Source organism: Phodopus roborovskii, unplaced genomic scaffold (assembly GCF_943737965.1).
Source record: "Phodopus roborovskii unplaced genomic scaffold, PHOROB, whole genome shotgun sequence".
NCBI classification, from domain to species: domain Eukaryota; kingdom Metazoa; phylum Chordata; class Mammalia; order Rodentia; family Cricetidae; genus Phodopus; species Phodopus roborovskii.
In genome coordinates, this window is record NW_026125397.1 from 12,343,544 (window position 1) to 12,359,972 (window position 16,429).

A 16,429-nucleotide genomic window follows, 5' to 3' on the forward strand; every position below is an offset into this window, starting at 1 on the left:
AAGTCTCACCAACACAACTTCCCGAACATGAGCTGAACAAAGGACAACAGCAATACACTGCCAAAGTGTACTACATAAAAACTACAGGCAGCTACGGAATGCTGAAATCTACAGTTTTCACAGGGAAGAACATACCAGTTGACTAGCCTAGAAAACAAGCAACATTTTATAAACATTATATATATATATATATGTGTGTGTGTGTGTGTGTGTGTGTGTGTGTGTGTGTGTATGTATATATATATACATATTATATTTAGGAATATATATGTATATAACACCACATTTATGCATGTACCAATAATGAAGAGGCCATGAATTTGAAGGAGAGCAGGGAGGAGTATATGGGAGAGTTTGGAGATAGGAAAGGGAAGGGAGAAATGATGTAATTCTATTATAATCTCAAAAATAAAGGAAAATATATATGAGTGTTTTGTCTGCATGTATGATTGTGTACTGCATGTGTGCCTGGTACCCACGGAGGCTAAAAGAAGGCATTGGATTACCTAGAACTGGAGTTACAGATGGTTGCAAGCCACCGTATGGGTGTTGGGCATCAAATCTGGGTCTTCTGGAATTGCAGCCAGTGATCTTAACTGCTTAAGCCATATCCCTAAATTGCTTTCGTAAGAACCAGAGTTATTTACGTAAGTTAGAATCACCTTCACAAAGTAGGAAGGTATTTTAAGCTCATTGCAATGTATGTAGAAGTAGGCTACACACAGTAGGCTGGAATTCAGTGTAAAATGTAACTGGCTTTCGACAGCAACAGGCTATCACAGTTCTTAGAAGCAGAAGAATGTTCCTATATGTAATGGGTTGAATTCTTGAGCACCCTAATAATAGGGTATTCTGGACAAGAGAGAACATTAAGTGAATTTTTCAACATGAACACTTGGATTTCTCTGAGGCTACGCTCTGGCCTTTCTTATGTCCTTTGATGTTAATGGGAATGACTGAGGACAGTGCCAGTTTCCTAAGAGAATTTTAAATAGGAAATGCCTTCTGTAGGTGACTGTGTCTCAGACACTGCTTAAGTCACTGAGAAATCACACACCCACCTTCTGAACTCACGCTATTCTACACTGGAAACCTACTCAGATGTTATTTATAGGTGAAGATTCTAAAACAAAGGTTAATCACCTTTGCCCTTGTATCTGAAGCCAGAAATTGGGACAAACATTTGATAGACACAATGCCTGTGTTCTTTCTATCATGCCTGTCTCTTCCATTAACCCTCATTTTAAATATCTTACTTCCATATGCAGTCAAACTCTGAGGCAACATATTAATTTAGCCTATAATAAGACAATGCTCCCTGAGATTGGGCCATTAATCCAATGACTGAAGTGACGACACTACCAGCCAAGTGATATGGAGACATGCTGGAAGCCACTAGAAGCTAGGAGAGGCAGAGAACACACTCTAGAGTCTTCAAAGGAGCCCACCTGTGGCCAGGTTGACTTCAGACTTTAGATCTGTGAGAGTATAAATGTCTGTTGCTTCAAGCCACTTAGTTTGTGACACATGTCTTTGGCAGGCCTGTGAGACCAACAAGGGCTTTGCTCAGTAGTGACTGATGCAGAGTGCTTGACAAAGAACTATGGTGATGTGTCCTGTGTAGGTTCAGGCAGGATGCTGGGTCTGAAGAGGACAGAGAAGTAACGGGATAGAGAACTACACCATGCCAGGGCAAGGAGACTCGATGGGACCTGTCAGGGGTAGAGAAAGGCTGGAACTGAATGGTCTGGACTGGTCATAGGCTTCGTGGGTCCAGATTAAAGAGCTGAAACACACATGGGAGCAGCGGTGGCCAACCTGAGTCAAGACCCCTGAGTCAAGACCCCTTCGGCAACCCTTTACCTGTAAAAGTTTACATTATGATTCATAACAATGGCAAAATTACAGTTATGAAGTAGCAACGAAAAGTACAACATGAGGAACTGTATTAGAGGTTCACAGCATTAGGAAGGTTGAGAACCACTCATTTAGAGATTGCCCATGTGTCTTTGTCTTATGTCAAAGTCTGCCAAGTTGTGTGTCTAACCTGATATCAGAAAGACAAATGGGCACTTATTTTCCCCACCTTTGCCTACTAGCCTCTCCACTAGACGTTAGGCTCTACACCTTTTAAATGAGAAGCTTTCTGCTCAATAAAATCATTGAACTGAGTAAGTTCACTTGAACCAATTTTTAATGAATGAACATCAGATATACACACCTAGCACTATAAAATGTTTTCAGATACATCTGTCATTCGATGGGAACAATTCTGTTCTATCTAATTCAGATTTCAGGACTTTGGTACTGCGAGGGTTAATACCATCAACTTGACAGGCTCAACCACTGCCTCTGACCATGCTTGCTAGGGATCATCTAGACCAGGAGTCCTCAACCTTCCTAATGCTGCCACCCTTTAACACAGTTCCTCATGTTGTAATGACCCCCAACCATGAAATTATTTTGTTGCTACTTCATAACTGTGACTCTGCTGCTGTTATGAATTGTAATGTAAATACCCGTGTTTTCTAATGGTCTTAGATGACCCCTGTGAAAGGGTCACTGGAACCCCCAAAGGGGCCTCTACTCACAGGATGAGAACCACTGATCTAGATCAATCATGACAGGAAGAGCCACCTTGACTGTGGTTGGAACCGTTGTTTAGGCTGGGATCTTGGGTTGAGTAAAGGCAAACAAGCTGAGCATGAACATTCATGAGTCTAAACTTCTTGACGGTGAATGTGATGTGACTACCTGCTTCTAGCTTATGTCACCTCCATCATGGGCTATACTTGAACTGTGATCCAAAGCAAAACTTACCTTCTCTAAGTCAGGTGTTTGCAAGAAGACAAGTAACTTTAATGTAGATGCCTTGCTCCTGACAGCCAGCATCTGCTCTTGGTTCTACCCTTTCCAAACTGCACGATGGGCAAGTTATTCAGTGTTCATAAATGTTAATGGATAATGCAACAAGAGTAATTCCAGAGCATAAGCAAAATGAGTAAGTAAATGTAAAACTAACCTTTGTGTGTGATTACAAGATACAATAGGAAGAACCTGTTTACTATTCAGATGAGAACATCCCATGTCCCAAGGACTTAGGAAAAATGTGTAATTTACTGCCCAAGTTCCATGCCACCCCAGCTTATCCTTCATCTTGTATATCTCATCATCCCTGCTCATCCTACCTATTCCACTTCAGGAGGGATTTCACTGCTCACTAGCTGAGAGTGCTGACAATTAACAGCTCTTACCTGAGCCCCTCAGCTAAAGATATCCACTTCTAAATGCCATACTACAGCTCACACTTGGTGTCTAGTGGGCAGAGCCGGAAGTTCCTCTTGCTGTGATGTAGTCTACACTGCTGGGCTTCTCCAGCCTCGTGGCCTCTGGCAGATGGACTCACAGACTTCATTACAGCCTTTCTTCCCTTTCCCGATCCTACTACCTCTATTCTTTCACAGATGTGGATGATGATAGCTCTTAGCAACAGCCATCCTAAATGCAAATCTCCATTTCCAAGTCTGCCCTGCAGAGACTTGTGCCTCTCCCAAGTAATAACACTGAACTGTAGTTTGTGGGAAATCATCCAGGAAACAGCACTGTAAAGGACTGTCTGTCATTCACCAAAGACACAGTGCATGGCTCCTATAAGCCAGCCACGATCACAGGCACGGGGAAGGTGGAGACGAAGGCAGAGGTATATCCACCACTGGCTGCGCTGCTCTGACAGAGAACTGATATTTTATGTCATTTGTGGCTATTGTGAAGGGTACTTTTCCCAGATTTCTTTCCCAGCTCTTTTTCTAAATTTTAAGAAAAATCATGTTTCTTGCTTTTCCCACTAAAATGATTCCTGCTAAATAATGTTCTAAGATATCCAAGAACATCCTACTTCCAGAGGGTACTCACCAGGGAGCAAGCTGAGGAAACACAAAAGGGTCTATCCAGACCCAACAGAGCTGGGGCTACAGCTAACGGAGGAGGTATTCTCAATTTTACAAAACCTACACAACACTGTACATGCACAGTGGACTCCTGAGCCAGCAGGTTTGGATCTGAGATCGTGAAATATGTTCTAGGGTGATCAGACAGCCCAGCCATAGAAGTGTAAGACCTGAAATTCTTGATTGCCCTGTCATAGGGTCTTCCTGATATAAGAACATCCAGGCTGAATGTGACTTGGTTTATTGTGGGCTTTGCACAACTTGCTTCTCCATCACACTTGCAAATCCTGTTAATTCTACATTTAAATCCAACCAATTCTCCTCCCACCTGCTGCCACTGCCGTGCTCCACACCATCCTTAGTGTCTGGCTTCACTGTTCTTGTTCCCTCCGGGCTGCTCTGCTACGTTTCTGGTTCTTATTTCCATCCCATTGGTCTGTGGCAGCAAGAGATAGGGATGTGACATAGGGTTGATCATGTGGCCTCTCTGCCTAAGTCCAGGGATTTCTCATCTTGCTCACAGTTCTCCATTTGCCCCTTCCTCCTGTCTGTCCATCTTTCCTTCCACTCCATCTCTTCTAACTGTTGTGGAGTCTTGTTTAGAGCCTTGGTACCACTGTCTCCTTCATCTTAAGTGTTCTTCTTGTGGTATCAATCAATACACTTCCTTCATCTCATGCTTTGCCCACACATTGGCTTCTCAGCAACCTAGAGTCATAATGCCTACTACCCATTTCTCTTCTGGGATTTTTTTTCATCTCTATAATTTACATATGTAACTTGCTTGTCTATTTTTCCATTCATGAAAAGCATGCATATCATGAAGGCAGGCATTTATGTCTTGTTACTTGATATATCACCCGGACTTAGATTAGTCTGGCAAACAGTAGGGACTCCAAAGATATGAGATGAAGGAACACATGATATCTTTCCCTCCAAGTCAATCTCTCCAGCCAGGAGACTGATGTCCTGTGAGTTCATCTGTGATGTATCAGTTTCTTGGCCAGGCTTTAAGATAATGGTGAGCCTCTGCTTCCAGGCCAATCGGGATATTGGCTTTTGGTACTCAGCTACCACACTGGTAGGAAATCAAAGACATTTTCTGTGAGGATTGTAAGAAACAGAGCCAAGGTTTAGGTCATATAATCAAATACTTTGGAAAACTAGTGAAACAGTGATGTCTCTAAGGATAATGAACATCACTGAAGATGTTGAAAAGATTGTTCAGTTCTCAGCTTCTGTTGGCAGCTCTGTTCTGAACTGAGTGGGTCAGAAAGGCAGAATCTTTCTGTTTCTGAGTTCTGGAAGTCCAAGTATTGGCCAGGCTGTACTCTTTCTGGCAGCTTTAGGACAGGATTTGTATTAGTTGCATGTGTTTGTTGGCCATCACTGGCTGGCTGGCGCTTCACTCCAACCAGTTATCCCTTCTCCATTGGAGACAAATGGTGTCTGGAAACTCACAGGCTCACACATTTCACAGTCACGCCCCTTTAAAAGAGGAAGGGGAATCAAGTTCAAAGACTGCTGGGGGAGGAGACAGATTGGATTCAGTGTAGTGCCCACCTCTGTGGCGCTTGCTTTTACTGATATGGTGGAGTATGAGAAGTGATGCAGGACTCGCGTTGTTAGGTGAATGAAACTAAGCATTCAGACAACAAAACAGTATGTGTTGACTGAAGAAGGCAATAGATTCCTTGAGCAAAATCACATATGTAATCAATAAGAAAGTCCAGAAATGTAGATAGTAGGCATCATCCATTAAAATAATTTCCTTTTCGGGGCCTTTCAGATGCCATCCTAGACTCAGTGTGTAATAACCATAGTAAACTAGCCTTCTCTAGTGTTTATGCCTGTCATCAGTGATTCATCTTGTGTTGGCCATGTTCCAAATAAACAGTCACTAACTACAGTATGAGCTAATACTGAAAGCTTACTATGAACAATTCGATAGGATGTTAAGCACTTCAACACATCTTAAACCCAGTTAATCCTCAAAAATGTCTTCAGAAGCATGTTCTCTCCATGTAAAAGGAAAAATCTAATCACAGCAAAGTAAGGAACATGCCCCAAATTATACAGCTTGGAATTGTCTCAGTTGGGGACTGAGCTAACCACTGAGCTGTGCATGTACTGAAAGACCCGCGGAGGGCTCCAACCCTCACGCCCCGACTCAGGAAAGGCGACCCCCCAAATCACTCACGAGAAGCAGTCTTGATGCAAAAGCATGAGGTCTTTTATATTCCAGTACACTGGGGTCCGCAGCCATACTCCAGGTGGGGTAGAGGACTGGGAACCCGGGTACAGGGTTCAGACAGCTTTTATAGGGTTAAAACAAAGCCCGTGCACCACAAACCAATCATCTCATAGCATCCAGTGTGGACCAATCAATTTGAACTATCCAAGCCCGCACTTTGCCCAGGAAGTCTGCTTTCGCTAGGGCTTCTGGGTAGTGTGGCACGGCTCATTTCTTGTTCTCATTCACTCACAGGTGCTGTCGGTAAACCCACCCTGTCGTAAACAGTCAAGAATGATCTTTTGCCTACTCACTGCTAGGGGGCAGAGTCTGGGGAGAATTAGGCTAAATTTTTCCATCCTTACAGTACCATCCATCTTCACAAAGCTATCTCAACTGGGACCTGAGGGTTAAAACCTGTACCAGGGTAAATTTCTGAAGGATATAATCATTAACTTTTCAACAGGAAACTCCTAACAATCATTGGTTGAAATATAAATATGAGTAAGATTAATAGTCAGGAACAAATGAGAATTCCGTAATGAGATACACTACATTGATGGATCTTTCCACTCTCAACACACTGGACCACCACTCTAAAGACATTTTAAAAATCTGGTGCCATAATTTGATAAATATCAGAGGACATGAAGTTTGGAAAGCACTATTAACATTCCAGGAAACAGTCTATCTTTTCAATAGCGATAGAGGCACTTGAACTAGAATTCTAAAAGAACTAGAAGTCCACAATTCAAAGTGCTTGTTTAGCTTGGAGCATATGTTGCAAACATTTGTGGCATGCTGTGTAAATGAAATACATTTCTACTGTATTATGCATGTTGTTGGCAACTGTAGCTGTAATACACAGTAGTATCTATTTTGTTTTTAAATTTACAACATTGTGCTTGGAGATGAGTGCTTACTAAAATGAGAGGAATTAAATATAGTTGAAGACTCAGTGCAGTGTACCTGGCTTGAATGTCCCATCCCCCCCCCAACACACACACTGGTTAAGTAGCAAGTACTTGAAAGAAATTTTAACGAGGTGTAAGCAGAAAGAATACTCTTGTCAATGGGTAGAAGAAATATAACTTGACATCCCCTTTAAATGATGCCATCTGGATGGATGTATGAGGGTGCATATGCCACATGGTTATTTTCAGCCTGACCCCCAAATCCATTAGTAAGGATGTCTGTCAGGATTTGTGTTCAAGAATGCCCCCCCCCCCGCCATCCTTGTGCAGAGAGCAGTTGAATACAAATAGCTAAAGCATATGCTAGCTGAAAGCCAAGTATTGCTTTAACAATAGAAGGAAGACATCTAGTAAGAAATGAAAAAAAAGAGGTTAAAATTTACATTTCGGCAGGTGCTGTATCAAAGTCACCTTTATCCGTATTTGGTATCTGGGATTAAAGGTCACTTCTTTCCTCTGGAATTTTCCAGATTATTTTTTTCCCTACACGGTTCTTTCAAGTGCTGGTATAATATACATTCAAGGTATGTTTAAAGTGTCCAGATTTTAATGCACAACAGTTAATATAATGTATACATCCTGAAGATACACACTCCACTATTCCAAAAAGTTTTTTCATCCCCCCCCCCACTTAACAATCCTACCCCCCCACCAACAACCATTTTTTTTTTTTTTTTTTTAACCAGTGATTAGTTTTGTCTCATTTAGATCAGCGTTATTCTACACTACACTTTTGTGTCTGGCTTAGTTTATACAACATCGTATCTGTTCCTGTGGGTGGAATTTCTCAGTCATTTATTTTTCATTTGATTGTTCTGTGGTATTTCACTGTATGAATGTGTCACTATATATTTACCAATTTTACTGCTCATAAAATCATGTACATGTTCTCTGGTCAACAAATACCCCCATTTCAAAGAGAACAAGAAAAAATTGCTAGGGTATAAAATAGACATTAATGTAACAATTTCTATTTTCTTTCCTTCATCTGCTCCCTCAGTCAAAAGAATAATCCCTACTCCAATAATTCCAAGTAAATTTATAATATGTGAGTGTTGACTTCACCTTCATTTATTTAGAATCAGAAACTACAGGCAAAAAAGACAAGAGTCTTCTCTTTTAAGAACTTTTATTACACATTGCTAGATGCTGCTGCGATGATAGTCTGCACACATTGTGTGGGAAAGAGCACTCCACAGTAATCTATACTATACACACAGTGACACCTGGAACCATTTGATTTCCATTAGTTTCATCCAGATAATGTCTTTATATTCTTTCATGAGATCTGATATAATTAATGTTACCCTCCTGATTTAACACGACCAAAATAGCAAACATGTTTTAAAACCACAGCAAAAGGATATAGGGACAGTACTGAGAGGCTCCACAAGACACCCAATCTTCTTCTCAACGACTTGTCCCTACAGTTTGTGTGACCTGATACTTGCATTGCTCTCATCAGTCACAAATGAAATAGTGCTTTCTCAGAAGGAACATGTTGTGTATCCTTTAGTGGATATAACACATATCCACTAAAATTTCTTGAGGTAATGAATTTCTAAATTCCATTGCTTATTGAAAAAAACAAACAAACAAAAAAAAACTTCAGTTCCAGGTCCTTCCAGCAGGGTCTATCTGTTGGCAGGAAGACTCTTTTTCTCTTTGTCAAATATTTATACATTTCCATATGCAATTCATGTCTGTCTTATCTTCACACCTGGTTTATTTTAATCAACTGTCATACATTCATCATGAAAATTTTAAATATATATAAAATAAAAGGCACAGACCTTGAAGAGCAAATAATATACAGAATGGCTTGAAGTTGCTACAGTCCACTGTCAATGAATAATGTGTAGATTGTGACAACTACATGTAATTTTTTTTTGGCATCTATAAGAAACTTAATGATAAAATATTGTCTAGGACAAGTTGTGGAGAAATGGTCATATTTCTAAAGCATCACAGTTATGTTAATTTTTAATGCTCTTTGTAAAATGAATTGCCAACAAGCTCATCACACTGTTTCCAATGTATTCGACCTCCTTTTTTGTGGTTTAAAAATAAAAATTCATTCTATTTGCCTCATTTTCTTGGCTTAGCTTAACACAAAACAACATACTTGAGAAAAATACAGCTTATTTATTATTCTAGAGACAATCTAGTAGATTCAGTAGCAAATGCAGGCTAGGTACATCTACAAAGACAAAGGACATGCTTTAAATAGTGGGATCAATGAACACCAACAGAAAATATATGGCTCACGTAAAGAAATAAGGCACTAGTAACATACACAAATGTTACATCATCACACAAGCACCATATGGAAGGGTTGGGACTGTACAATAGTTAATGTACTGCAAAGTAGAAACAGGGTTTATTTTCCTGGCTTTCTTCACTAGTTCTTTCTTTCCAATAATTCGTGTGCCAACACTACCATGGTGAGAGAGGACACTATGTACAATTTATGGACCCAACAGAATCAAACACTCATCCAGAAGTTGATTGCTTCAACAGCTTAAGAATTCAGGTCTTTTTGATAACTTTCTTTTTCAATGTTTTGGTTTTGGTAGAATTTGTTTTTTCCTTTCTAATGGCTTTTCACAGATAAATTAAGTCTATTGACATCTATTTTGTTACTTCTACCTACCTATTTCCTAAAACTATAATCAAAATGGCTTCTTCCTTGTTCTTTATGAAGACCCTAAGTTGGCAGTGTAACTTTTTAAAAATCAAACATTTTCAACTTTCTTCTCATTGTTGTTTTTCGAGACAGGGTTTCTCTGTATTGCTTTGGAGCATGACCTGGAACACATTCTGTAGACCAGGCTGTCCTCGATCTGCCTGCCTCTGCCTTCAGAGTGCTGGGGTTAAAGGCGTGTGCCACCAACGCCTGGTAACAAGGTTCATTTTCAACACGAAAAACATGGCATATTATTTGGAAAGGGGCCACAGAGTTTACATAAAATTTTAAGCTGTGCAGTAAAAAAAAGTGACAAGACCTGGTACAACTCAGTAATGGAAACTACTCACCTTAAGATCAAGAAATTAATCATCCCTTGCTATTATTATTGAGAACTGAATTAAAATGGCACATAGTCTCAGATTAAATAGGAGATGATAATCATTCATTAGAACATCATTTGAATATGCAGTAGCAACAGAAGCAAACAGGGACTATTTCTTTTTAGCACTTTAACACTATTAAAAAAAATAAAAAGATGTGGATAATGTAATTGTCTTTCAGATTTCCAAGATAAGTAAATGATATATTTGATCATGAAAACATTTTATCAATTTGGCTTAAAAGAAAAGCCAAACAACTACTAGTCACTCATGACTTTTTAATAAATGATGAGTTAATGTAACAACATTTCCATGCTGCTGGGTTTGTTTGTTTGTTTTTGAGACAGGGTCTCACTATGTAGCTCTGGCTGTCCTGAAACTCACTCTGTAGATCATACTGGCTTTGAACTCACAGAGAACTCACCTATCTCTGCCTCCCAAGTGCTGAGAGTAAAGGTGTGTACCAATGTGCCCAGACACACTGCTGTTTTGATTAGATTTTTGTAAGACTGAAAAATGTACTACTCATTAGTATGTTAAATTTTTTCAAAAGCAAGGCGATTGCCAATTAATCCCTCCCCGGGGGTTGAGTGCCTTTATTAGGAGGTGGCAGAGGCGTGTATGCAGCAGTCACACAAACAAGGGTTTAAATTAAAGTCCCTAACTGTATCGTTTCTAGGGAGGCCAGGGCTGGTGAGGGAGGGGCACAGATGACAAGTTATCGCAGTCACGTGCAGCAGGTTGCCTGGTGCGTGCCTGACCTACTCAGTACACCCTTTGTCTTTCACCATGGAACCAAGTTTCAAAGGGTAGAAGGAGAAGGAAACAAAACAAACCTATAGTAGACCTGGGCCTTTCAAAGACATCACTGTTGACTGAGAAGGAGGAAATGAAAGCAAGTCCAGCTGACCCCAGGCCTAAGGGTTCTGACTTGGCCTAAGGCCAAGTGCCCTACCTGGGACAGGATTGTTTTGGCCTTGGCAAATGGGGTCTATATACGCATGTGTACATAAACCAATTGCTAGTCTGAATTTCATATGAAAATAAAGTTGTCAAAACACCATCTATAGAAATTTGTGATTAAAATGATCAACATTAAATATTTGGCTATTGAGGAGTTATCATTTGTAACTTTAAAAAAAACAGGCATTAGAGAAATGATTTGTAGTCAGTTGATAAAGGTGCTATTTTATCTAGAATTCTTTGTAAAGAAACAAAGCATGTTCATTTTCTATAGGCTAAAAATTATGTGCATTAGATATTTATACACTATTTATTTGAAACTGTATATTTAGATATAGAGGAAGTGATGCTAATGAAAAGTTGGTACCTTTAAGAATTTAACTAGAAGCCAGGCGGTGGTGGCACATGCCTTTAATCCCAGCACTCAGGAGGCAGAGGCAGGCAGATCTTTGAGTTTGAGGCCAACCTGGTCTACAGAGCAAGTTCCAGGACAGCTAGGTCTGTTACACAGAGAAACTGGCTCGGAAAGGGGGGCGGATTTAACTAGAATTTTAAGACAGTGTCCCTAGCTAGCCATGAGGTGAATCCTTGACATGGACATTGAAAGGATCAAATGACTACAGCACAGCCCGCCAGGTATAAGGAAAGCCTGAAGTGACATTATTTCTGCACTTCCTGGGGTAATATAATACTCAAGTGTTACTCTCTAAACTTTTTCGTTGTATAGTAAACATAGATTAAATACATCTTGAGTATGGCTTATGTACTTCAAATGACAAGCAGTTTTTCTCTAGAGTCGGGCCAATCCATGGTATAGACAAATTGATTGTTTTAGATTATCAAAATGTCTAACAATAATCATAGAAGGGGAACTGATAGTTGCATTTTACATACAATCCACCCCAAGTTGAAGCTAGAAGATGTTTTTACTTAAAGACCAATAATCATAACTATAACTTATTTTGAATGAAGGATGAAAGACTGAGTCAGGCTGTATGAACGTCTACATGCTTTTTGTTCGTTGAGCTTCTGGCCACCATGGATATCTGAAGTTTGGTCCTGGAATATTACTAACTCTCTGATCCAATTGGCATCTCATTTGTTTGACTAGTTTGCAGAGAGCTAGGAAGAGTTCCTCACTGCCTATCAAGAATCAGGAAAAAGGTCCCAGCCACTCTGGATTCATTTTGGCTAACTAACAATAAAAGACATTTACTACTAGAGTTTGGTCACAGAGACCTTTCAGCACAGAACTTCCTTGCGTTACAGTGAAAGGAGCTAAGGGTTAAGGCAAATTATTCTTCACTTGGCTAAGATGAGAAGAGGAAGGGACTGCTGAAGGAAAAGACAAGATAATATGGAAAACAAAGAAGAAAGATAGGTGCATGGTGTTGAGATATTTCTGTATTGCTGTTCATACGAGAACAGAGTGATAGCCTATGACTCAGAACTGAAAAACACTAAAAATATTTTTCTCTGTTAACGAGTCTAACATAACCTAACAAACTAATGAAATGTCTTCAGAGACATAAAAAATGACCCTCAAAAGAACATTGGTAATATTTCATGTGTCTTTAAAAAGATATTTTTTTCTGTATTTTAAGTTATTATTTCCAAAAACAGTTACTTCTTTAGTTGAAAGAAAAAAATATATTTTCTAATGTGCATGATTACATGCTTGCATGACTGACAATATGTATAAGGATGTATAAGGTATGTGACACATCAAGGCTTCAGTTAATCTGTACATAGACAATAGCAATAGTCTCACACTGTGAGCATTGGGTCTGAATAAAATCAATGGAAGCTGAAGACTTACAGTGATGCCCACAAGTCCCACACAGCACTTGGCTTTGAAATCCGTCTTAACCGTACACTCAAAGGAAGTCACAGTGGAGTGGCATCCACTGATCTGCATCCAAAATGTCACCTTTCAAAGTCTTAAATACCCTCTCAAGTTTGGGGTTCTTATTTAGATGAAACTGTTTCTATACAAGTATCTTAGTTTCATCGATATGGTCATTGCAGAGACACATTTTAATATGTGATTGTGGAAGTTAGTGTCCACAACTGTAGAAAAGTACATAATTAACTTATAATTTGAAAAATAAAATGTGCTCTAGCTATTTTTTATTTACTGTGTTTCCGGCCAAGAAAGTTTTCTTTTATAGAATTGACAAACTCTGGAAATACAGTTAAAACTTGTAGTAAGAATTAATATCTTAAACAAAATTCAAGAGAAATGATTATGTAGCATCATTATTTGCTGTAAGTTCGAAACATAGCAAAATTGTTGCAAAGGAAAATTCCAGGATTACTAGAACATTAGGAATAGTTCTCTATATTAAGGATTACGTTACATAAAATTCTAAGCTTTTGATTCCTCACAAATTTGAGGAATTTGAACATAATTTTTGACAGGATTCTATTCTCACCACTGAAAAACACACGTTGCTTATTTTATCACTTAATTATCTAAATGGCACACACACTGGAAAGTGCATCAATTTTAAGGCTAACCATATAGTATACATTAACATAAAACAAGCATTGAGATAGACTTCAACCACTGACATGGAACAACTCACATTAAGGCTTTTTGTGTGGCTTGTCTCTAACATCTAAAGTGACTCATGGCGTGGAGTTTCTTAGTTTTGTTGTACTGATATGCCACCTGATGTTAAAATAGCTTTGTATGTTCGGTAGGGGAGATGTGTTGGCAGACACACTGAAGTCTGAGAGAAGAAAGAAAGAACACCGAGACTACACACACCAGGGTGAGCTTTTCTCCCCAACCTTATTCCTTCTTCTCTGAGGGGGAAAATAGTGGCGGTGTGGACAAAAATGTGGTTGAAACTAACATAGGGACAGACAATGACTGCAGCGGTACATTTTGTGAGAACACTGGGCCACATATCTGGGCAGCGAAATTAAAAGGTAGACTCAAATAGGATCTTGGAACTCAAGAGATGATGCCACAGAGTTGGGCATTTCCCAAGAGGTACTACTGAATCCCACGGCAGAAAAAGATGCCAGTGTAGTATGTCTGCTGTTTAACTGTCTTTGACTGTTTTCCTGTCTGTTCTTGTAGGAGACAGTAAGTGGCTAACAGCTGGGCCATAAATGTGTAAAGAGAATGTTGCTTGTGTCATAGGGTTTGATTCTTTTCCTTTCCCTTCTACCTTCCGTAAATGACACACAAACATGGTGTTTTAGAAAATGTGACACACACCATCCACTTGGCTTGAGTACTGAAGTTAAAAGTAAGCAGTCCAAGAACTGATTCATCTTTTTTCCCCACTGTCAAAGACAGCTGATCATGTTTTAGCTTCATTGGAAACAAATTAATTTTCTCTTTTAAATTTTGGGAGGGTATTTGGCTAATCTATCAAGGGCGAAGTCTTTTAAAAGATGCTTTGCTTTAAAATTAGGCACTCTCTACAATGTTTACTCGCAAATAGGATTCTCAAATATATTATTTCCATGATCTCATTGCCCGACTATACTTTTAAAATCTTTATTACAAATACTTGTAAAAATAAAAATCAAACCATGGAAATGGTCACAATAGGTGACAAAATATATGGATGCATAAAATGCTTACTTTGTGATAAGTGAAAACTATCTTGTTTCCCACTCAACAGAAGACTGAGTCAATTAAAACAAAGCTCTATGGTAGATTACATAGTCATTTTCAAATAGATGTAAACACTTATGGCAAAGTATTTTTCTAATATTCCAAAACATGAAGGAGTCACAGCGAAGGATATTATTCTGTTTGTAGAAAATTAACACACAAGGGTGCACACATGCACACATACAGACACACATGTATTTGTACACTTGAAGGAAGCATCTGGAAGGATAGGAAGGACCATTGATAGGAGTCACCCCTAGAAAAACAAGGGGTAGTTAAGCAGTGGAACTTATACTTTATAATTCCATATGGTTTGATTTTCTTCAGGAACATACATACATTTACAAAGGTAACGTATAAGGACAAGTCATGGGTAAAAAGTTACAACATGTATACTTCATTTTGTAAAGGAGTTTTCAGAATTTACCATAAAGGTCACTACTGCTCTACCTTCAAAGTTGGCACTGACATATAAATAGATTTTCCCCCCATTTTTAACTCTTTAGAAGATTTCAAGACTTACTAAAATATTCACAAATACTTTTCAGTCACTATCACGGAAAGGACACTCATACTTCTGTAGTCTTTAAAAAGAGTAAAATGCATACATTTCTTTTACAAATCTGTGCACTTACAAATGAGATGTCTGTGCAGTACAATGTGCAAACTCCTACCCTCTGATGGAGCAATCTTTCCTGATAACAAATACCACTTTGTAACTTACATATTGGAATTTTTTTCAAATTAGATAAAATGCCTGTAAAAGATAAGTTATTTAAAGAACAGAATAAAAATCCCTGAGTAGGCCAAAGACAACAGGCACAATAACCCAAGAATATAGACAATCTTAGACCCGAATGTCTCTGTTCACCCAGGTGGTGTGTATGAACATGTTATGTTTACATATGACATACAGATATATGCATAGATCATACACAGACAAATCCATCCTACTCACACGTGGCCAAACTGATGCCCAAGTCCAGGAAAGACGAAAACTTAAAGCACTTTTATGATAGAAACATGTATTTGGACTAGAAGTTCTCACTCTTTTGGTCCAAGACTAGCACACCTAAAGCAGACAGTGAATAATTGCCAGATGGATGGCTGAAGGCATCTGTGCAAGCAAGTCACTGTTCCTTACCTCACACCATACTCTATCCGCTATTCCAGAGCCTCAAGTGCTGCACACTCCTCTGACCAGAAACTCACCACTTAGCGGGAAGTTGTCCAGCTCTTCTCTATGGCCCAGAGGGAATACAAGCATGCTAGCTTATACACGGACTGTTCTTCATGGACACATGGATACAAAGTACTTACACTCTAGTATCCAACACCGTGAAATAGTTATGTAAATGTGCATGTTATCATATAGTCTACTTCAAGTCAAACACAGTTACATTTACAATAAGTAGAGTAATGCATGGTAAAATTCTAACTTGGATAATTTAGACTGGAAACCTCAGGCTTTTTAATATCTCTTCTTCATCTTGAAAAAGCAAGGAAACAAGAGCTGTTTAGTTAAATTTCATTTTCTTATTCTCAAAGACTTCTCATTTCCTGAAAATATTTTCATTTGTTTCCCTCTCCAACTGCAGTTTACATT